The following is a 24404-nucleotide window of genomic DNA, read 5'->3' on the forward strand; positions in this document are numbered from 1 at the left end:
TAATTGCAAATACAAGGTTTTGGCAGATACATAATACAAAGTATGTCTCCAATAATAACAAGATACATGCAAGTTTGCTCACATCTTTCATTGAGCCACGCAGATGTGGACCACCGTTGCATGACTGGCCCACAGCATGTGAATTCCATTACTAAATAGGTAGCTATCCATGTGTTATTTATTTCTCTGCTTCCCCTTTATTTTATTTAGCAAAGACCACCCTTTCACTGCAATAGGCTTCCTAGCACATCCTGTGGCCTTCTGCCATTAAAATCTACAGGGAGGACTTTCTGGCAAGACTCTAGTCAAATCTCCCACTGTATTGAGCTGTATCACCGTTTGATAAAAGCAGACCTGCTTTGAATAATCCAAGGAGGCCGTTCACAGATACTGCACTCAGTACGAGGGCATTTACAATTAATGATTCACAATTAACAGTGAAATTGTGATTTAACAACTTCAGTGATAATATCTTCACCCGGAGAAGTATTTGTTGCGTGCCAGAAAAATTTGCCAAAATCATACGGTAGGCTGTATAATGCAGGATTCGTAACACAGGAAAACAGACAGTGAGCATTACTGCTCATCCAGAAAAATAGGCAACACACAACAAATTGAGCAGTCCATCTTTGTGCGCTCCCCGCACCTTCGCCCTTCCTCCAGGCTTCTGTCTCTGTTATTAAAAGGTGCCTCATGAAGGCAAGTTTATCAGGATCTATCACTGAAGTGAATAAGGAGCAGCAGCAGACATCATTTAGTTTTAAGTAAGTACACCTGATGGTTTTAGGATCAGGCCTAAGTTGGGCTGAAAAAATATAAACTGTCAGTGCAATTGATTTCCTATTTCCTGCAGTTTGGGCTTAAACTCCCGGCTGAGTTACTGGCTCAGTTACTGGAGAAATGATGATGCCTGACAGCCCCACTGTACTGTGCTTTATGTACTATACTGTACATCTTTATCAGCTTTCTTACAGATTTATTTTTGATATATGTTTAAATAAAGGTTGATTTAAAATAACATTTCAGAAACAAATGCCACCTGATAATTTGCCACTACAAAATGAACATGTTGCCACGTTCTATATCGTTACAGTAGTTACTTATGAAGCTAATCCGGTAAATACAAGGTCTAGCTATCAGGTAGTAATAATTTAAGGGATCAGTATTCTTCAAACAAAGTGCTTGTCAGATAGTCAAAAAGTCGCACATTCCACATATTTCGGATGTCAGATTTTTGCTGAAACCAATAATAACAGTATACAGTTGCGGATACTTCAAGCATAGATTTCAACTGTTATTTTTAAGCTTTTTCCACATTTCTTCTTCAGTGACTTTTTGCGTGTATAACTTAACAACAGGGTGCTCCGTTATCCCCATTTAAACAATTATCAAGTCTTGCCCTCTCTATAAGGCAGGCTTTCCCCCCTATCTTTAAGTGTGTCTATTCTGAACAGTTATAAACTAATTTGCCTTCAGACGTAGTCTGATGATGTTGTACGTACTAGTTGTTTTCAAAATATTGCCCCGATCATTAGGGGCACTTAAGCTAGCATCAACAGTTTGGTATTTTCCAGAACTTGAAATTTACTTTGCCCATCTGTGAGGTGTTTTCATGCCCAGTGAGGCCAACACACTGAGCAAAGGTAAAAGAAGAGGCACAAAGAAGTGAGACATTCATTCAAATAAAGCAGGCTGAAAAGAAAGTTGTTTTGGTCTTGGACATTACATTTTCTTGAGAAGCCTCATCTCAAATTGTCAAGGCTTTTTTTGTTATGGTACACTGTAATTGGCACGGCTGTTGCAGATCTATTTGACAAGTAATCGGACTGGTTGAGTAGATAATGAGTCATCGACACACCCTTGGATCTATATAGCAGCCGTTTTGCTCATAGCGCCCCTCCGCCTATTTGAACCAAAATAACAGGTGCACTTGAAGGCGCCAACCACTTCACACTAATCGTTGTGTTTGAGCCATTCAAATTGGGCCCCTAGCCTCAAAGTGACACATGAAGCCATCATGTTCCAACTAGCTGCCCCCTGATTGGTTGTGAGATTTTGCAATCAGCATATCCTACCATCAAATGTTTGAATTCAGAGCATATAAGCTATTAGTACAGTAACCATTATACTGCGTTTCATTTACCTCAGAACTCAGAAGCCGAAGCTGGGAATGACGTCACACCTGATTTGACTAGAACCGTTTACCAGTCGGATTTGCATTGTTTTCATTAGCTCTAACCAGGTTAGCCATTGTTAGCAATGCTAGTATATAAAAACACATTATCCTGTTTTTTGTGCATACAAACAGCGTAACAACATGTCCACAGATTAGAATATGAACAGCACTGCGTGTACAACTGATTTAGTGAGACACAAATTACACAGAAGTGCGTATAAATACAGTACGTCACTACAGCTTTCGCAACTGTTGGAATTTTAGCTCGGGGTATTTGGTGGTTGCCCGATTTCCAAGCTCAGAAATCCGAGGTCAGGGTGGCGTGTTGCTGACTTTGACCTCCAAAAATCCGACTTCCGAGTACAAATGGAATGCAGACGGCAAGTGTGTTAAGAACATAACATGTCTATGTGTTGGTTGTGACTTTGGTGCAGGAGACTAGAGTTCACACTTTGCCAAAAACCTTCCATTGACGTTCACATGTTAATTAACTGTAATCTGATCTTTTGATTTATGGGTATGTTTTCATTACCTAATCATAACCATGCCTTCACTATACACCATACAATAGCTGCCATGTGCAAACATTGTTTAAAGAGGATTGTTTTAAGAGAATAAAAAAAACACGCTAGCCTTGAACATAGTGTAGAGTTTTGCATAATCATGTCATATCAGTAATCATGTACAGTACATCTGCAAAATGGAGAGTGGGGAGAATGAAGAGATGAAAGAAGGCACTGCTGATGAACCCAGCATAGTTCACAGCTCCCCCGATGATGGTAGACAACCTCAACTTTGTTCTATTAGCTTTGGCAAATCTTGCAGCAGGGAGCCTAATATCTACTTAATTTTAAAATACAGTCCTGAGTGGATAAAAACCGGCAGGAATGGCATACCCACATAACAGGGGTCACCATCTTCCACAGTAGAGAAAGCTCCCTGGCATTCATCTTTTGGGATGTTTGTTTACAAGGATTGCCTCCTTTTCTAAAAGAATTCTCTCCATTTTACTTTATTTTGGCCTTAAAGTATAACCCTGTTCTCTCCTTTTTGACAAGAAGACTTTTATCTTTGTGTTTCTCTCGCTCTCTGGGTCAATGCCAGACTTCACTGCTGGCTCTCTCAAATTTTTGTCAGAAAACTTGGAGCTCAAATGTGACATGTACTTTCTGATGAATGCCAATGCATTCATCAGACAGGTTTCTTTCTTCTATATTTCCTACTGTGAGATGTATTTAAACGGCTTTAATAATCAACAGTAAATAAATCGACAGACTAACAAATGGCAGGCAGCCAGGTTTTCAGCTCACAGTGGCTGTCCTTCACGAGGGACTGGTAAATAAAAACGACAGAAAGAGAGGAGAGAATGAGGATGAGAAAAAGACCCCAAAACCATGCAAAAAAGAGGATTTACAAAAGAAGCAGATCAGATACAGAGAAAGAAATCATTCTGAGAAATGATTTATGTCACCTTCAAGTCTTTGTCAATTTGTCTAATAAAGTCTGGAGCCAAAATTAAGTTTTTAGCCGTAGTGCATTAAAGTTCTATTGGACTAAAATACAAACAGATCTTACGCCATTAGTTTATTAACTTATGAGAGACTGATGGAGTTTATCTTTTGACCTGGTTTTTGTTTTAAAACTCTTCAATACAGCTGCCAAGTCAGCAAGAGGCTAGCTCTGCTGAAGAAAACGGGAACTACTACTGGGAATTACTACTGGTTCATTCATCTGATTGATCAAAGTTAGCCTGTGATAGACTGATGCTTCATCCAATCAACAAAGCATTTCTTTAAGAGTACCTGCCCTTTTCCAAACAGTTTCTAATGACGGCTTTTCAGATTGTTCTGTGTAACAAACCATCTGGCGTGTCAGGTTAATTGGTTACTGAAGAAACAAATGCGTCTACAAGTTAATTACCTTTTTTGATTAATTGGCTTAGCAGGCTGACAGCCAAGCCTGTTTTTGTATGTAGAATGTACCTAGGGAGTGGTCAGTGCAGTCTGATATCACTGTGCTGTGTGGTTAACAGTATAATGCCCCTCAGTGAAGGTGTGTGTGGTCAGGCACAGGGGTGGAGCAGGGGGGTGTCTTCTGGGGCTCCAGCCCTGAATGTTTTCTGGAAAACCCCACATTTTTGGGGTTTTAAAATAACTTCAACTTTGTGTCATTTCCCCTCAGTCTGTCTGACTGGACCCACAAATCAATGGAGCAACCCTACCTACATTATGTAACTTAATAATAGAAACGTTGGACTGTTTTTTGGCTCTCTTTAGGTGGTAGGAGTGAAAATAAGTCATCCCCAACATTAACATCAACAAATAACGTGTTATTTTCTGGTTTCAGAAGGATATACAGTTGGAGAACAACGAGATACAAAATAGGATGTAAAAAACAACAAAAATGTTAGAAAAAAGCGTCAAAACTGTTTTTTTGTTTAAAAAACTACGAAAGTTGGGGGAAAAACAAAAGTGTACAAAAAAATGTTGAAAGCGTCAAAAAGCATCACACCCGTTAAGAACAATTTTTTCTTTTTTTCTTTTTTTGCAACTATGTTTTCCTAAATGATGTACAGATTTTTAGGCCTTCTGTTATTAAATTGCTTGAAAAATAGTGCATATAGCTGCCGTAAATAGAGCATGCCCCCACACACCTCTAGATTTGAGCCGAGCCCTGAATGTTTACGTCTGGCTCCGCCCTTGCTCAGATATGAAACAGAACTGTGACCGGATGACTCAAATACTTTTATGTTATGGTAATCTTTAATAAAGCAAAGATCACAAAAACATGTCAACATACGTTGTCGAAATAATACGTGCCTTTAGAAAAATGAGTACAATGTCCAAAATTCTTCAAAGAATATTTACTTTAATGACCCAAGATACATTGGGACACAGTACATTCTATTCCAAAGCAAAACATTGTGCGCAAAGTCATCAAAACTAAATAATAATAATATTTTCAAATAAGTAAGAAATGGCAGTTCAAAAGAATAGCAGTGTTGCCATCTTTCCTTGAAACTCAAAATGACTGTACAAACACAAGAATTCTTGATAAGTGAACCTAGCTGAGTATCCTAAACAATAATATTTGTCGCAAACCACGTTTTTCCGTGACTGCTTCAACATCTGTGTTGCTGGAGTCACCCAACCTTGGCTCGTTCCACATATTGCAGCCCGATAATTGCACTGTATTTCCCAATTCCTCAGCGTTTCGTGGTTTTGCCTCATGCACTGCACTTTTTATGTCAGCCCACAATTTTCAAGGAGTAGGTCCGGGGATTGTTCTGGCCACTCCATCATTTGAATCTTGTTCTCTGGAACCATGCTTTGCTCGCTTGCTGGTGTGTTTGGGGGTCATTATCCTGTTGAAAGGTTCCACCTCAACGCATTTCCTCCTCTCAGCATATGGCAGCATGACCTCTCCAGGATCCTGAGTAACTGGAACTGATCCATGATCCCTTGTATCGGTGACGGACCAACACATAGTATGAAAAACATCCCCATATCATGATGCTTTGCACCACCAGCTTAATGGCTCTTCAGTGAGTACTGGGCTTGATTCTGTGTTTGCAGGGTCGTCTGCATACGTGCTGTGACCCTTAGACCCAAAAAGAACAATCTTGCTTTCATCTTTCCCCAAATATTATGCCATTCTTTTCAGGCCAGTCAATGCGCTCTTTGCAAATTGTAAACGCTTCTGCACATGTCTTTTCTCAGCAGTGGCCTTGCGGGGCTTCTTGCCTGAAGGTTACACCTCAATAAGACTCTCTGATTTTCACAGTACTCACTGTCAACTGAGGTCTTGCTTGTCCTCTTGATCCCATCATTGGCTGAGTCTTCGCCAGTTTGGCTATTCTTCTGTCCATTCGAGGGTTGGTCTTTTCTTTTTCTTCCTGACGTTTTTTCAGTTTTTGGCCCCATTTCAGGGCATTGGGAGATCATTTAGCTGAACAGCCAATGAGTTTCTCGCACCGTCTCTTGTATGTTTGTTCCCTTCGTTAATCAATTTTTTTATGTAGAAACGCTCATCTCAGAAACAGTGTCCTGACGACGCCCTTTCTTTTTTTTCAGGAGAAATGCACATCCAGCATGCCAGTTGTCTTGTATCCTTAAATCCGATCACCTGTTAACACCCCCTTTTTTTTCCCATGAATCCCTCCCTATGTATGCCCTCCTCTAATTGAACTCACCACTGCAGTGTTTTTAACACCCCTTTCAGTTTATCATTCACTTGCACCAGAATCCCAGTATGCATGCTGCCGTTGGTGTTTGTTGGTTTTCTATACGCTTTTTTTACCCCCGCGAGAACCTTTCTGGGTATCGAGTTTGAAATTGTATAAAACCAGTGATTGTTCCCTTGCTGCTGTTGGGCACTGTGTCTTCGACACAACTGTACAAATAACCCTAACAATCAATATTAATTCACATATTTATTCATCCAAATCAATTAAACTCTAAGCAGTATCGATTGATTTGGAACCAGGTTTAGACATGAAATTGATGGTCAGCCAAAGACTTAAAAAAAGTAGCCCATGTTGGTTGTATTTGTTGAGGAGGGTAAGTCCAGATGCCTCAGTAAAAAGAGTGCTGGCATCCCAGGGTGTTGGCAGGACCACGCTGTGACCTGCAGGGAAACACCGCAGCGTCCATTTCATACCGGAGCATGCTACATTCCAGATCACAGTGAATTTTACTGCCTCACAGACTACTTCAAGGTACAATTGCTTACAAAGTTAAATCAAAGTCCTCCTGTCTGATTGGACTGTGGGGAAAATGCTGCCTGGAATTTGATTGGTCACATGCAGTTGTCTGCCTCAAAAGCTGGTCTGCATGGCTCTGCTCACAGGCAGATTTGTCCAAAGGGCTGTGGGGTTTTTCTGGCCAATCACAGTTTAAAAAACAGTTGTGAACCATTAGTTTGTAATTCAGATACTATCTAGATAACTATATTTAAATGCAGCTCAGTCTGATTAAAAATGTTTTAGCCGGTATTTTCTTACAGCATTCTAATCGGCAAAAGGCTGCAGCTCTTTGGGCTAAAAATAAAAACATGTTAGACTAATTGACAGTATGGCATTTCATGATCTATGTTATATTACAAAGCCTCTTAAGTAAATATCACACATCCCACATTACACAGTCAATTGCCCCTCCAAAGTTGATATCATCATCATAGAAGTCATAGTTCAATGCTGCTGTCAGCATATGTTCTTTTTTCCTTTGGAAGCCATCATGAAAAAGGGCACATTTAAATATAACTATTCAGCTCATTCTATGAAAGCCTTCATCCCTGTTTAAAGCACTGAACCAACAATCGGCTCAGTGTATCATAACTCTCCATGCAGGCTTGCAAAAATCATAATTTTTTGCCTCCAAACCTCCTTAAGCCCCACAGCTCCTGTGATCGTCATAAAAATGTAAGGCATTGTCATTCACAAGCATCGTTTTCAGATGTTTGACATGCTATAAAAAGACCTCCCACAGGCTGGAGCTGTTGATGATACCTGACAGGCATGGCCGAGCACCAAATGAAGAATGGAGAGGGTTCAGTTCAGCGGAACTTTTATTTTCATAGTAAATGTACTTCCTGTTAGAATTAAAACAATCTTCAAACATTATATTCCTATTAGGAGCGGAGATTAATATCTTACGATATAGTCATGTATTCTATTTACAAAAATGCCATCAGCTCTACACATGCCCCATTAAATATCTTGTAATTCATTGTAACAATTAGCATATACTTATTGTTCTTATCATGCACTTATGAGCACTGCTTCAAAAAGTGTTATCAAAGCTTCTTTCCGGCTCTCTGCTCTGCACAGCAGGCTTTGATTTTGCTCCTTTGCTTTCATTAAGCTTATCGGCAACTGGCACAAAGTGAGCCATTGCTGCAGCGCCGTCCAATCAGCTGCAAACACACACACTCCACTTCCTGGTCTTTATCGACCCATGACATTTGATTGGACAGAGTAGCACAAATGCCCCCTTCCTATCATCCACGCTTTGTCGTTCTTTTCTGAAATGGCTGACAGGTTTATGTTTATTCTTAACATGTTATCATGTTTATTTTGTTTTCCCTTCACATTTCTCGAATGGTAGAACAAATAAGATAAAAACTTTAATGACGATGAGGACCAATGGGGTCATTACGGAAGTGTAATAAAAACAGATAAAATAGAAAATAGAACATAAGTGATTTGAGAAATAGGGCTAATTTCATTAAATGATGTGTCTCTCAGACAGACAGACAGACGGACAGGCGGACAGGACAGCGTCGGTAATGGCCCTCTGCTTTCAGCGCCAGCACCAGCTGTGCCCGATCCAAATGGGCAGCGACAGCGACTCAGGCCAAGCAGGGTCAGATGAGGACACAAACACAGAGCGGGGAGGGGGATGGGTGGAGTGGTGGGCAGCGAGATGGAGAGGAAGAAAGGCGAGGAAGGCAAAAGGGATTGTGAGGGAGAGAGGGAGGGAGGGAGGGAGGAGGAGAGGAGAGAATGAGGGAGCGTTTGGCACGATGAGGGAAACAAAAGAACAGCAAGAAAGGCAAACAAAAGGCTGGGCAGCAGGGTTAGACCGATGAATCTGCTTGCTGTTATGTGAAGCCAGTAATGACTTTGTGGTAAACACAGATGACACAAACTCATCATTTACCTCCAATAGGATTGATTTGATGCAGATTGTTTGCATTTCATTATCTCTGTGTATAAATGACTGTTTTGCATTCTATTTTAAGTGATTTACTCAGATTTTGGTACGAATATCTTATTTATGGGAAAAGAAGCATGGCTTTCTGCAAACCCCTTTTTTATTTAGTGTTACATGCTGTCTAAACAAAGTAGCCATTCAATAACTTTGGCTGTTGCAAAGCGCCCTTAAAATTATGTCCACATTGTACGATTCTGCACCTCATAATTTGCATCCAATGCCAACGTTCAGTCCTAATTCAGGAAGTGTGGACTAAATATGACAATCCGAAGAGCAAGGGTGTGGAGGTTGTTCTTTCCCAGACCTGAAAGAATTCCTTTTTATTGACTGTATCTACGATCTTTCCTTAAGTGTGTTTGTTGCCTATTATACTATAAGCCAGTCTTAACCAAATGATTTAGTTGCCTAACCCAGGCATATATTAACTACAGTATGTTTGCCATAACCACAATTAAACCTTAACCATACTGTAGTTGCCACATACAATACAAAGCGGGAATTCAAAAGATGTTGGCAATGGATGTAAATTAACTTCAATGAGCGCAATCTGGGCTTTTGCAGATGCCCATTTTTTTTTCTGGTGATAGGGTTGATAATATGGTATAAACGGTATGCCTCACTACATGTAGGGCTCACAACTTACTGCTGTATACATGGCACTGAGCGTTGGCATACGGCGTAGATTGTGGTGTGCTAAACAGAACAGAATTCCTAGAGATATTGGGCTGGCTTAGCATAGTTTTCTATAAATAAAAAGGAACTTCTAAGAAACTGAATGTATAGACTAAGTTATTGGAACAAGGTGGAAGTTCCCTCATAATCACATCTAAATCAAATAAATTCCTTCTTTATTAGTTCACTCTTGCATGAATCTTTATCTACCAGGAGGACTGACTTGTTCCAGTTCCTATCTACACTTCCCATCATGTCTGCCTGCAGCTTAAAATTCAATCCTCTTAGTTTTGTCTTTTCCCAGCACAACAGAAAGATTCCCAAGACTGGAGCCAAACGAGATCACTGATAAACGTTAAAACCCTTATGAGGAAAATACTGTCGGAGGGGAGACTACAATTCCAAGCCAACAGATGCTGACTAGTGGCTTTTACAGAGGGGTCTTTTCTTCCCTAGGAGTCTATTGCCAAAGAATAAACTAGTGACCATGCATTTAATTAGTGACCGTGCAATACAAGAATGTTAAGGAGCCTAGCATCCCAATGAAGATAAGTTAATTATGAGGCCCTCAGCAGGTGCTCCTCTGTTTTTATGACTGGCGTCTGTGATCCTGATTTAGTACATATTTGAGTCATGCTTTCCCAGTGGTAATAGAATCCTGACTGTACATATGTTAGCAGCTCTGGCTTTGGATTTTCAATCTACTCGCATTCTGAAGGTTCAGTTGTCTAATTCTCCTTGATATCTTCCGTGGTATATTCCGCCTGGGACATTCAATGCATTCCAAAAGTAATATCCAAATGGCGTTTAATCAGTCTTAAAAGCTGCACTGGTCACATGCACACGCCTGGGTTTAATGTGCACCAGTTTTGAGACCAATTCAACTCCATATTTTTGGTGATTAACATTGTAGTGTATTGTTCATAATTCAATTATTTGAGGAAGCCACTTACATTACCGGTCTTGTTTAAGCCCAAAAGTGATTTCTTACTTACTGAAACTTCCACAGAATAAGCTGCAGATCTTTTGTTGCTGCACCACATTCTGGTTTATTGAAGTTTCTGCGATGAAGAGATTGGTCTCTTTGCTTTGCTGGTGGGATTTTTGTTGATTGTCAGTGCAAAATTATTTTTTAAATTTCATACACAAAAGCTGACAATTACTATTGATATTTTGTGTTTTGAATTAATGTCATTATCTCTATGTTAGACCAGTTATACATAAAAAGTTATGAAAATAGTAATTTTGGGGTATGAGAAAATTGAACAACCGAACAAGATCCAGATGCTGAAATATATTGCTAAAACCTATTTTCTAATTTTCATAATTAGAGACTTTGTGCCCGTGGTTTGCACAAATCCTGATAAATGGGATCTCGGACTGTTGGTCTACTTGGGGGTCTGAGAATCTCAAATGTAAAACTTCAAAAAAAAAACTGAGGAGGAGTTTAGCTCTACTCTCCAATGTTAGAGGGACGATTTGTATTGGTCGGTTGCGGTGCCGCCATTTTATGTCAAATGGACTCTGGGGAAGATTAGGAGATACTTTTGTCAAACAGGCCGTGGCTGAATAGAGAGAAAGAAAAGGGAAATTTAGAGAATTTGAGAAAGAATCAGGCAGAGCAAATGAAACTGGACGATGAAGAGCCACGGGGAGACCGAGTGAAAGAAAAGGGGCTCAAGAGGGAGGGAGAGGTAAGCGATAGAGAGAAGGCCAAATGTGTCTGGGAAAGTTCTGAAGCTGAGGTGCATTGTGGGGGAGCAGACAGTGTGTCTGGGGGGTCTGAGGTGTGGATTAATGCCAGCGATTGGAGGAGGGCTGCCGCAGTTGTGCGTGAGCAGAATATCAGACGAAGGGAGAAGAGAAAGAAGAGAAGAGAGAAGATGGAAAGGGTGCAGACACTGAATTTTGGAAAGGGGTAATATTCTATGCCTGAAGACACTAAAGACAAGCCGCTCATGCTGCTTGGAAAAAAGAAAACTAAGTAAACTTCAGCAAAAATGTAAAACAGCCCACTAATAGAGTTTTCATTTGCATGGAGTTTAGTTCATAAGGAGCTGTTTAAAATAATAGTAGGACAAGGATTAATCCTAAAGTCTTAAAGAAGAAGGACAATATTCTGGCTAAACTATTCAGTTCTAAAGTAAATCTAGTTTATAATGTTTCATCTAATTTAAAGTAACATGTTGTCAGCCTGCAGAGAGCTGCTACCGTCAGACCAACAAGCCACCTAAGATTGTAAAACTCAGGTCTGGGTTCTGCCTCAAATGCACATGATGAGCATTTGAGGCAGAACCCATAATCCATAATCTATGAAATGGCACCATACCACTTTCATTTCTGTATGAGAAGCAATTTGAAGGGATTACAAGGGCTGCTGCAAACACATCTTTTGAACCCCGACTCAGGCTGCAGGCTTGACACAGTAAACTTTCATTACAGCAAGATTATTGTGGATCTATTTTGAGTTTAAGGCATTTATTTGTTGTTGTTCTTTTTTGTTCCCTGAACGAAACTTTATTCTGGTTATCTTTGTGCTAGAGGTTATAATAGAGTCAATGATATCAAAGCCAGTAAAGGATGGACTAGAGATCATAAGAACAGAAAAAGCAGACAGGTCAAACAGTTGTTTGCCTTATGTGAAAAAGTGAATTCATTGAAAATCAATAACAAATCATTGAAATGTGTTTCCAAAAGTCCAATGTTTACCTTATTATTGCTTAGATTTTGAAACATACTAAGCTCCAGTTGTCTGATAGAAGACTTGCTCTTTGGCTACACTGCACTTGTAACGTACGCAGACCTATCGCGGAGCGGATTTGCTGCGGAATGGATCTTTGAACTATCCTCACCTGAGCACCTGGGTAGCTCACCTGGTAGAGCCCGGGTCCATATATAGAGGTTTTGTCATCATCGCTGCGGGTTCGACTCCGACCTGCGGCCCTTTGCTGCAGATAATTCCCCTTCTCTCCCCCATTTCATGTCTTCAGCTGTCCTATAAAAATAAAGGCCTAAAATGGCAAAAAAAAAACTGGCTACACCTGCAGCGCACACACAGGCGTAGGATTGTGTGAGTCACAGGCGAGACAGTGAGCTTATGTTTTGGGATTGTTGTTTCTTCAGTTTTTGGAGCCGGCACTGCGCTGTGGAGACACTAAAACAGAAACTGGTAATGCACTCATTGAAATTGTTATTAAGTCATTTCCTGTATATCTGTAGTTTATTTTATTTTTTAAACTGTAGACACTTTATAATAAACTGCTGTGTAAAAGGGTTGCACTCACCTCGCATAGAAAAATAAAAATAGAATACCGTCCTATTTTTACGCTTAGAGAGTGGATCTCTGCGTCGCACACGCTCCACTTACGCGCTGCTCTCGTGCCCGGTGTAGCCAGTTTCATTGACTGTAGTGGAAACAGTGTTGGAGCACCTGCATAAGCAACACATGCAATGTAGCCGGCCTGTTATGGTTCACTTTTGAGCTCTACTTTTGAGTTTTTGAATTGCTTATTCAAAATATAACTTGAGAAAAAAATATTTTTTTTTAACATTATGGAAAGTAGTTCTACTTTGTGCTTAACTTATTTGTACTTATTTGTTTATTTTTACCTAATTGACATTTTGAGTAATAATTCACTAGCTGAAGCTTTACTTCCTACCTTTTATCCTGAGCTTTTGACCCTCTTCAGCAAACAGAACTTGCTCAGGTGTCATCACCTGGCCTAAGTACAGAATGTTAGTAAAAAGTTAACGTCTTGGAGATACTCCAGTTTGTGACTGTCGTGGTAATGGGAGATTTAACCCATCTTGAAGTCTGAGTTTAACTACTCATTCTCCTCAGTCTCTATGGTCCACGGATGGACTGTCTTTGGACCTTCTCGGTCACAACCAGATTTCTTATATGCTAAGTATTACCTGATGAAGATGTCAAAAGCTGGACTGAATATATACTTTTGGAGGCATCTACAGTAATAAGTGTGTGGGCCCCTTTTTTCTTGATATTGTCTGTGCTTATATTTATTCAAAACAGTGTTAAGAATTGAAATAGTTATCTTTTTAGGGAAAAAAACTGCTCTTTAGTAATTACAGTGGGATAATGATATATGAGCGGCATACACTGGGGCTAGTCTGCAAATTGACATGAGGTTCTTGCCTGGAAAGTATGGATCCCACAGTAGAATATGTGGTATGGTTGGCTCACCTAACTGGAGGTTTGTGTTATGGCAATACTAAAAAGGTCATGTTCAGTTCAGTTTGAGGTAGTTGAATTTAAATAGAACATTGAATAGGATACAATTAGATATGGCTTTGGTCTCTGCCCATAACTGCAATAGGATCCATAATAACCCAGAGGAGGAGATACATTTTATTTTGGGTGATCTATTCCTTACACACGAATACTCAGAATTTTTGTCATGTGATGTCAGCATGCAGCATGCCCTTGTTTACTAAACCAGCCAGTCTGTGACACATCGAACCAAAGGATACCAAAGAGATGAAGGAGGAAAAGAGCTCATTTTAGTGAGTCCAGTTTTCTGTGGATGTTAGTGCTAATTCACTGCTCTGAGGAGTAATCTCGTATTGTACTTAGTTTCAGTTCTACAAGATATCTATTCCTCTCACCTGACTGTGATTTTGGAAAATGGGGTAAACTTGCAGCACCTCAGTGCAGTATGTGTATCTCTACTTCTGCAGCTTACATTGAAGCTGTCTCTCTGTCTCTGAGTGCTGTATTGATTCACTTGGCACCCACTTATGTCCTATAATGGAACAGAGCTCATGTGCTGTCACTAGCATTCTGAGAACTGAACGACCCTACCTATTAATTCCGAGACTAAAAACACAACAAACAAGTCCAGCATTTCTGGTTTGCCCAATGCTGTCCACTTTCATGGTCCTGTTGCTGGAGCTGGATGTTATCAAAAGATATGAGTGACAGAAGACCTTTTTCACAGTATTATGATACAGTTGATTCTGTAGCAGCTCCCGAGCTGTGAAAGGCAGGCATATGGAGAAATGGTCTGTATCTGTGCCTCAGTAAACCAGAGCCAAGTCCCGAAATGACTCCTTCTTTTCTATTCGCAGCTGAGGCTAACTAAAGATTGGTATTTGTTTTTGGTGCATGGAAGCTTTCCAAGAAGAGTGTGTGTGTGTGTGTGTGTGTGTGTGTGTGTGTGAGTGTGTGCGCGCGCGCTCACGTGTGCGTGTGCACGCATATGTGTGTGTGTGTATGCGTGTGTATGTGTGTGTGTGCGTGTGCATGCGCATTTCTGTATATGCACTTTTCGTAGTGCATCCATGAGTGTGTACGTGCAAGCCAGTCAGTCTGCTTCTGGCTGTGTGGGACGCTCTGGGAGACGAGGATACAAGTGTGTGTGTGTGTATGTGTCCAAGTGTTTATGTGTCGGAGTAGTGGGGCGTTTCGGGAAGAGAAGGACTGAGTGATTAGTAGCCATACCTGGACTGACTGCATTTTGGGAGGGGGGAAAGGAAGAAGAAGAGGTAGGAGTAAGCCTGGAGGAGGAGAGGAGAGGAGAAAATGGAGAAGAGAAGAAGGGAAGGGGAGAGGTTCAGGGGTGACAGGAGGATGGCTTCATGGCTGCATTTTCCCTTCGCTGAATTTCCACACTCCCCTTTCCTTTTTTTGTTTGCCTTATTCAGCTGAGTGAGAGAGGGAGTTAAACAGACAAGGAGAGTTTGCAGTTTCAAGACTGAAACAGCGAGAAAAGTCGAGCCATTTTTTTTTTTTTTTAGGCTGGGATTTTGGCTGTCTTACAAACAGATGTTGCTTGTCATTTGCTCGTAGTGCAGGGAGGCAGCTTGTAGATTGCAGAGGTTTTACAGGCTGAAAGATCACGTCTCGTTTATTTATAGTTGTTATCATTACTAGCGTGCGGTGAACCAAAATTGTAAAAACACCAAAAAAAAATTAGTGTGTTTTTCTGTTATCGTTTACTTTTTTTCCCCACCTTCTCTTCCCCCCACCAGCAGTTTCTCTCCCTTTTTCTTTTTTCTTCTTTCTTTTGTCTCACTGTTTCCTATCCTCTCCCCGAGCTCCCTTTCGGGCTGGTTTTGTTACTGTAGTTGCATGTTTGAGCTGGGTTTTTTGATGGGCCACAGTGGACATGACTGCCTATTCCTTCTGCCAAGCACCGTAGGCCCTGCAGAGTAGAGAAAAGAAACATTTGGAAACTAAACATAAAGGCAAATCGGTAAGTCCTCATGCTACCAATGTGCTCCGAGCTTTTTCCACTTCTTTGCTTTGTGGCACTTGATATTCTACTGTGTGTGTTTGCTGTTTTTGTCTGGAAGCTGAGTTTTTCTGTGATGTTTATTGCATATTAGTTGTGGTGAAAGGGCCCTAAACTGAACGTTACCTGTTGGCTAATCGGCGCTATCTGTTTACACTGCGTGATTATAATTATAATATATTATAATTATAAAGTGCTAACAACACACCACTTCTTCACCTCTCACTTCTTAATTTCTGTTGAACCCCCCCAAGCTTCTCCACACATACACACACCACCTCTGTTGCTAGGTAGATTTCGGCAAGCGGGGCGTGTAGCGCCGCTGGGTTTGGCCGCTGGCGCTGTTCAGTGGCGAACAATGCAGGTGGTGGCCTTCAGCTTGTCTTAGTTTTGTCTGTGCTTTCTGAGTCTTCTTCAAACACACACACACACACACACACACACACACACACACACACACGTACACACACACACGTACACACACACACACACACACACACTCACACACGTTGGTGCTGTGGACCCCGCTGACCTCTTTGTTCGGCCAATCTCAAGGTGTCTTTCAGCTTGCTGGCAGAGACCCACTGACATACTTTAAGCAACTTGGCAACAGCTTCAAAGTCAGACATCTCATTTAAATTCAGACAGGGGGAAGAGAAGGAGAAAGAGAACTTCAGATACAGTCTGAAAGTTGAAATTGGACCACTTACTCTCTTTTTAATCTCCGAGATTTACAGGTTTTACTTTGTTGCTTGTGCTGCAGAGCGACAACTCTATTCACATTACATAGAAATGTGCCGAAACACACATTCAAATTTGACCATGGTTTTGTGGCTTTGACCTTCAGTGAAAAGTCTGAAATGCAAAGTGAGTGATTGTGATTGTTTTACTGTCATAGGAATTTGTAAAAGGACTTTATTATTCCTTTAAAGATTCCAAGAAAACACTCCTAAAGTGTATGTGGTTTGTCTTCATAATTACATATATATTTTTTCTTGCTGTTATTAGCTGCATATTATCATTACGTTTTGCCATATTTTAATTCAAGGCTGTTATTAAGAATCTGAGAATGTAGTTGTAACGGTTTTAAATAACCACATTGTTTTATGTTTTTTTCTAAATTATTTTAGGAGGGTTTACAGTATTTATGCACTGTTTACTGTACAGGCAGGCGTCTTTATGTCATCACAAAGTTATGTTAAATATCCACAGCCATTATTAAAGCAAGTGTTTTATGAGAGCAATTTTACTCTCTTTATTACTTATGTCTCATTTGAGCTCAGCCACATGCCTCCTAAAATACCACTGAATATTTCCACCTATCAGTCACTGTACGCCTCTCTCGCAGTGGGATACAGAGTTATATACAAGTGTTGGCATAATAATAACCTATAAGCTAATAATAAAGTACTATCTGAAGTTCAATATGGGTTCTGTTATAAATGATGCAGTGCATTTTGGGATCAGGGGTCGAGCTACTGGAGTTTAGGAAACTGTGTGATACCATGTTATATTGTGAATAACATGTCATAATTGTGGGGAGAAATATTTCTTTCTGTTTATTTTTTGTTTATTTTTCTACTAAGGTTACTACAATTAAATGCCAATTTAATTGAACATCTGTAATTTTTTTTAAAGCCTTATCCTTTAAGATCAATTGTAAACTTTTTAAAACCATAGGTAAAACAGAAGACCTTAGGTAGAATAGGCAACTTTTATCATTAATGTTGGATATTGAGCAAATTAATTCCATCTAATTTTCAGCGATAAGTGGTGTTAACATTTGTGTATTAAGCTTTTAATCCGTAGAATCTAACTTTCCACTTATTCACTGTCATTAGAAATGAATCTTGATAGAGAGGTCCTTTTAGAATAAAAGGTTCTGCTGATTAAAAAGGCTGGGGTTTTTTTCTGTCTCGTCATGCGGATGTATGAAGTCATCTGCTCACGGCCCCAAACCCGTAGATCCGAACTTGTGTTAACTGACACCACAAGTTTGTATTTACAGGTCTGCGTCTGTGCAGCTCCAACGTCCCGAGAAGCATCAGCGAAATACAATGTGGGCTGCTCACCAGCTCTCACCAACTTTATTAACCGTTTCCCTGTCACCAGTACCAGCAGCACAGCTTTATTCTGCTCAAGGGAAATACTCATCACCAAGAAAGTTTAGGCTTCTCATTCAAAGAATCCTCTAAATCAGGGGTCTTCAACGTTTTTTAAGCCAAGGATCCCTTAACAGAAAGAGAGACGGATCAGGGACCCCCTACTACATATATTGTAGAAAAAAAATAGATAGATAGAAGTTGCATAATAAACTGGGCTTACAATAACGTCTAGGTCGGCCTAAAACCTTTATACATACTTTTTTTACATAGAATATTAAGCTATAAAAATAATAATTGTTGGCATGATTTTATAAATCATGTTATAATGTCACAGTGAATCCTTAGGATGAACTGTATCAGTGGAGGGCTACACTAGTCACTACCTCACCTATAGGCCAGTAAGCCTATCATCAGTGGCGATTTATACTTGCTAATAATATGTTGGATTCATGTTTAGACCTTTTAATTTTAACACTTTAAAAAATTAACAATAATTTGAATGCCCCCCTGCATTGACTCCGAGGACCCCCTAGGGGCCCGGACTCCCTGCTCTAGAACATGTTTCCCCAACCTTCCTCATACTTACTTCAAACCTACTTCAAAATATGTTTGAACAAATATTGTTTTAACTGTCTCAAAAATCTCATAACCAAAGATAAGAAAAGTTGGGTGTAGGTCTTCCCTGACACTTTCCACCCATTGTAGTTTGTCTTCTCTAAAAGTAATTGGACTTTGAGGGGTTAAGAAAAGGCCAGTGTGGAGTCAATTAAAATGGAAAATGTAATTAAAGCTACCATTTCCTTGTGTGTATTTCAAATGTTACTTTGTAGCCAACTTGAGAAGGCAGAGCTATTTCAGTCAGCAGTCAATATGCTGCTGGATTTGCTGGTGTTAATGAAGAAGACAAGGGCCCAATTAGAGAATACATAGTGGTGATGCTTGTTTTCCAAAAAAAATGTCATTGTTGACAGTTGTTAACAGTTTAAAATGAGCAACTGCAAGCTTTTTCTTTAAGGGAGAAAATGTAATCAACATTTGGGGGGATGTTGGGCTCCGTTGGTGTGATTTGGGGTCAGTGACGTAAAAGAGTCTGGAGAAGTTTTTTTAACCCTTGTGTTGTCTTCCCGTCAACCATGAAAAAAAGTTATCGCTTTTTCTGACATTTTTGTCACTTTTTCAATGTTGTGGGTGCTTTTTTTTAAATGTTTTTTTCCAAAGTTATTTGTTATTCATATTTAATGTTAACATTTTCAGCTTTTTTCAAATGCCCATTTTTTGTGATGAAAAAACTGAAAAGGGGTCAAATTTGACCCGAGGACAACATGAAGGTTAAGACATGTTTATCTGCTTTGTGTAGGGAGACTGTATCTAAGAGGCAAAGTTGCACTACTAGGGCAGCTCTTAATGGGAGAATACCTATAGCGTATGTCATGAACAAAGAGCAAGTAAATCAGTTTTTTTTATACCATGACTGGCTTCCTTTTCTTGTTCAAATGTTTGCACTCTACCTTTGTTTTTATTCCCAAACCCCCTGAGCCATGAAGCCCTGGTGTCCAGGTCTGCTTGCTGCCAGGTTGAGGTAGTAGGTTGTATAGTTGAGAATTACACCCTGGGAGATAACTGTACAACCTCCTAGCTTTCCCTGAGGTACGCATGGCGCTTTTCACAGCTGGATCAATCCAATGTTATTACTGTATGAGTCTCACCAAAAAAAGAGAGATATGCTCCACACGGACAATAACAGTCCAAGCTGTTTTGCTGATGGTTCAAGAGGGTTTCTACTTTAGGTCTGTGACACCACGCCTTTATGTCAGTCCATGGCATGTGTGTGTACTTGTGCATCTGGGCTATTTGCTGATATTCATGGGGTGACGTAAACAAATGACAAATGTGATATATGTGACCTTTTTACGTAACAAAATATGATCTTAAAAAAAGATGCTTTCAGTGTTTCCCTCCGATTTATGTTCTTGTCCAATTTAAAATGTCTCTTAATTTTGATACATTATTACAGCTGCAAATAACAATTACTTTTACTGTTGATTGATCTTCTGGATATTTTCTCAGTTAATTGATTGATCGTGTGGTTCATCAAATGTGAGGAATGCCCACCACAGTTTTCCAAAGTTATGTCTTCAAGTCGCGTAGTTTAACATTTCTTATAACAACAGATTTATACAATTTAAAAACACACAAAAAAGCTGCATTTCACATTTGACAAACTGGAACTAGATAAAATTGGTATTTTTGCTTGACAATAAACAATGAATCGATTGTTTTTTTCTAAAAAATCAACTATTTGATAAATCGACTCATTGTTTCAGCTCTAATTATTTCTTATATATATATCATTGTATTATTATGATTTAGTGACTTTGTATTAGAGGTGGATCAGCTGATACCTAATTAATACTAAAATCTCTCTAAATGTTTGTGTGTATTGTGACCTGTAAGCTGTGTGTTTATGTGCATGTCAGTTGTCAGCAGAGCAGTATATTCTGCTTTGGTTTATTTTGAAGTCAGTAAAGTGTTGGTCTGTGTGTAGCAGGCAGGTAGAGATCAGAAGCACCGCATTGTTGCAGAGTTGATAGGACTGACGTGAGAGCTTTTAACCGCACTCTGTGTTTGAAACATCAGTTCCCTTTCCATTCTGACTTGACATTTTATTATTCGCTCAGTGATAACCTCATTAATGCTGATGGTTGTGAGGTAGAAGTCCGGCTGCTTCGGTCTTGTTGTTTGTGTGATGACAGATAGTGGCTGTAAAGGATATCAGACACAAAAGGAAAAAGAGTTTGCCATTCGAACACGAGCCTCAGACAGCAGCATCCCAGTCAGTTTACAGGCAGCAAAATCAGTTGGCTCTGTGAACAATTCTTGTCATAATATTTCCAATCAGCAGACGCAGACTGCATGGAAACTACAGCTGTCAAAATGTCCGACATGTGCAATATTGTGACACTCAGGGAGGCATAGGAAATCTGCTGAAAATGAACAATTACAGCAACACACAGAAACTTCTTGAATAACTACAACATGACATTGGGTTGGCTGTAGAGCCCTACCGATATATTGGCGGGTCTATATTATCGGCCGATATTAGGCATTTCCCGAACTATCAATATCGGCATTTATAATGGCCAATAAAAAAAAACCTTTCATCAGAATCATTTATAATGAGAAATAACTGATTCTGATAAATGATTATTTAAAAAATAAATTAAAAATGGATAGTCAACCATGTTATGAACGTTGGTGTTGCATAGTTTGTCCACCAGAGGGTGCTCTACAACTTCCCTGTTGGCAATACTCAGATTATTTTTTTTTAGTTATTGTGTTTCTGGTCAAGGTAATATTAGTTTCATATTTTGATCTTCCTATCAATTTTATTTATCAGAACTTTAATATATTTTGATGTTCCTCGTTTCTGTTGGGACAATAAAACAAATTATCATTATAGTATTTTAGTGAAAACTTTAACTTTAGATATATATCAGCCAATATATCGGAATATCAGATTTGTAAATAACCAGCTATTTGTATTAATTTGTGCTATTTGTGTCGGCCTTAAAAATCCTTCATCGGTCGGGCTCTAGTTGGCTGTTTAAACAAATGTATTTGATTAAATGCATGAAATCCTTGAAAGTTTTTTTTCCACATACATCAGTTTAAATAAGTTTTATTTAAACTGAAATCCTACTGAAATGAATCACAGTATCTACTGAGGCTCACATCTGTTCTCTGACGCCGGCTAACAGTATACCATCAACGAGAATTTGTTCCTTCCCTCTGCTCTCTTTATTACAAGAAATCCACTATTGTTTCTGTGAATCTCCTGGGAAAAGTTTGGTAATGACGCTAGCTTGTTGGATTTACAGCCTCTAACACCATCCCAGTGCAGCAGCTCGTGTGTATTAGCCTTAGCCATCACATGGAATATACTGAAAACATACTAAGGCCTTTCAGTTACCTCCTTCCATTGTGTGTGTGTGTGTGTGTGTGTGTGTGTGTGTGTGTGCGCACGTAATTTTGGTAATAGGTATAAGAGCAAAAGACTGCCCCCTGTTGGTTACCTTTGTGAAGTGTTCAGCTGTTTCATATTTGGGGACTATGCAAATGAAGAAAATATGAAACTCAAGTGATTTTATGGCATATACGGCTATGTTAAAGTGAGGTGTAACCTTGTGTGTTTTTTCTATGACTGTGTGTGTGAGTGTGTGCTATCTCTGTGTACAAAAAAAAGAAAAATATTATGAATATTAAATAAAGATTTAATTATGAATAACAATCGTAATGATAAACAATTCTTGTGGAAATCCAGTCAAACTCAATCAAACTCTTATGGTTGAACTCTCTTCTTGCAAAACATTTTATTTTCATCATCACTGTTACCATAGCAATGACTTTTTGACCTCTGCAACAACTGTCCTCTTCGTCCCATCAATCAGAGGTGACAGCTGTCAATCACTCTGGCCGTAGCACCATTGTCTCAGCCATCCAGCGAAAGTCCTGCTTGTCACCCTGTCCTGTTCAGTACACACACACACACACACACACACACACACACACACACACACACACACAGCGTCCACACTGTATGTTTGTTTTCTACCTCTCAGACTCTGCCTGGCCCCTGTGCTGTGTGCTTATTTGCAGTCCTGCTGCTGTTTTCTCGGATACGTGGGCTGGCGTGACAGATCTGGGTCTCTCTTGATGTACTACTTGGCTAGCTGGGGCTGATTCCTGGCCATTACCACTAGATAACAAATACTTAAAGAGAGTGAATTGGATCTGTAAATCAGTGGCGATGGATGCAAAGTTTATCAACCGACATGTGAACCTTTGCACATACGTTAATCTAATTACTCATATTTCATAGCCATGAAAACCCTCTTCTTATTTATATTTCTGTTTGTGCATTTCTGTACCTATCTACCATGTCTGCATGCCTCAGAATGCACGTGTGTGAGCCTTTGTCTGCCTGCTGTGGGATCTAAGCGTCAAAGCAGGCTAATATTAGTGGTGTGGTGTGTGTTGTGTGTGTGTTGTGTGTGTGTGGTGTGTGTGTGTGTGTGTGTGTGGGTTGTGTTGTGTGTGTTGTGTGTGGTCTGCTGTCAACAGGGAGATTTTAAATTTGGTGGCATCAGTGTTTTTTTACTGGGGGGTTGCATCCTCTAGATCCAGATGCACAGTTTTCTTCGGCAGCTGTATAGAAATAGAAAAATGGCACAATGCTCCGTCTGCCAGACAGCAGTCAAAGAGGATTGGAGATTAGCTGGGGTGCAGACACAGTCGGTCGATCAGTCAGTCAGGGAGGGAGCAGAAGAAAAGCAAGAGGGCAGTGTGGTCTCAAGGATTTTTCTTTTTCCCCCTTCCCAGTCTCTCTGGGCCCCGTCGCTGATTTGTGCCTACAGTTGGTTGTACGTCGTCTCCCTCCTTCTCTACTCCATCTGTCCCTCCCCCCATCATCTCTCCTCTTTCTCTCCTTCCTCCCTCCCTCTCTTTCTCTCTCTCTCGCTCCCTTTCTCTCTCTCTCTCTCTCTCTCCATACCAAAGCCTGGGGGAGCCAGTGGAGATTAAATGTAGCCTCTATAAGCCAAAGCACATCATGTAGCAAGGTTTCTATGGTCCCTTCTCTCTCACACGCTCTCTCTCTCTCTTTCTCTCTCTCTCTCTTTCTCTCTCTCTCATACTGTCCTTCCTTTGCTAAAGGGATAGTGTGAATGATGTCGGCTCGGGTGAGACACAGAATAAGAGAAAAGAAAGAAAAGAGAGAGAGTGCAAGAACTGGAAAATGGATTTTTTGTTTTGTTGCATACAGAACAGAGGATTTGTTTTATGGGTGGAAAACGGACAACGGCAAGGTAGAAAAAAACAACGAAAGGAGGACTAATTTCTCTCTAACTCCCTCCCATCCTCACCTCTCTTTCTCTCTCTCTCTCTCTCTCTCTCTCTCTCTCTCGTTTGATGCAGAGGAAAAGTGGGCCTCTGGCTGTAAGCGATTACAGCTGTGAGGCAAATTAATGGATGATATTTCACTCCCCCTTTTTTTATTTCGATCAACACAAGAAGAAAAAAGAGCCAGAGGGGGGAAAAGAAAGAGTAAAGATTGAGAGAAAGAGGTGGAGTACTAATATTGGGGAAGAAGGAGAGTGAGCAAGGGGGAATTATGTTTTTTTCCTGTCTTCCCTCCTTTCCAGCTATGCATGTGATTGAAAGAGAAAGAAAACAATGCGAGGAAAAAGGGCGAGGAAGAGAGACCAGCAGCCGCATTTAATTTGTCCTTTAACTTGGACTTTGTGTGTGTGTGTGTGTGTGTGTGCTTGTGTGTGTGTGTGTGTGTTTTTTTTCCTTGCCAACTTGCCTTGGACCTGCAGGTTAGGGTAAAAAACTAGGTAATGGCTTGGGTGAGAGGAAAGGCAAATGAGTGTGTGACAGTCTTGTGTATACAATTCATGCAAGTGTGTGCGTGTGTGTGTGTGTGTGT

The 24404-nt window shown here is 40.1% G+C and overlaps 2 long non-coding RNA genes across 2 annotated transcripts; one reads left to right on the forward strand and one right to left on the reverse strand.

Annotated features, from left to right (window-relative positions):
• Positions 1 to 2122: 2122 nt before the first annotated feature.
• Positions 2123 to 13746, reverse strand: LOC116671814 (uncharacterized). Its single transcript, XR_004327374.1, has 3 exons — positions 13735 to 13746; positions 5963 to 5965; positions 2123 to 2182 (listed from the first exon to the last, which is right to left on the reverse strand). It is a non-coding gene; the product is annotated as an uncharacterized LOC116671814 (long non-coding RNA).
• Positions 13741 to 18227, forward strand: LOC116671810 (uncharacterized). The gene is made up of 3 exons (XR_004327372.1): positions 13741 to 13752; positions 14576 to 14580; positions 18113 to 18227. It is a non-coding gene; the product is annotated as an uncharacterized LOC116671810 (long non-coding RNA).
• Positions 18228 to 24404: the final 6177 nt, after the last annotated feature.

The sequence above is a fragment of the Etheostoma spectabile genome, chromosome 3 (assembly GCF_008692095.1).
Source record: "Etheostoma spectabile isolate EspeVRDwgs_2016 chromosome 3, UIUC_Espe_1.0, whole genome shotgun sequence".
Lineage (NCBI taxonomy): Eukaryota > Metazoa > Chordata > Actinopteri > Perciformes > Percidae > Etheostoma > Etheostoma spectabile.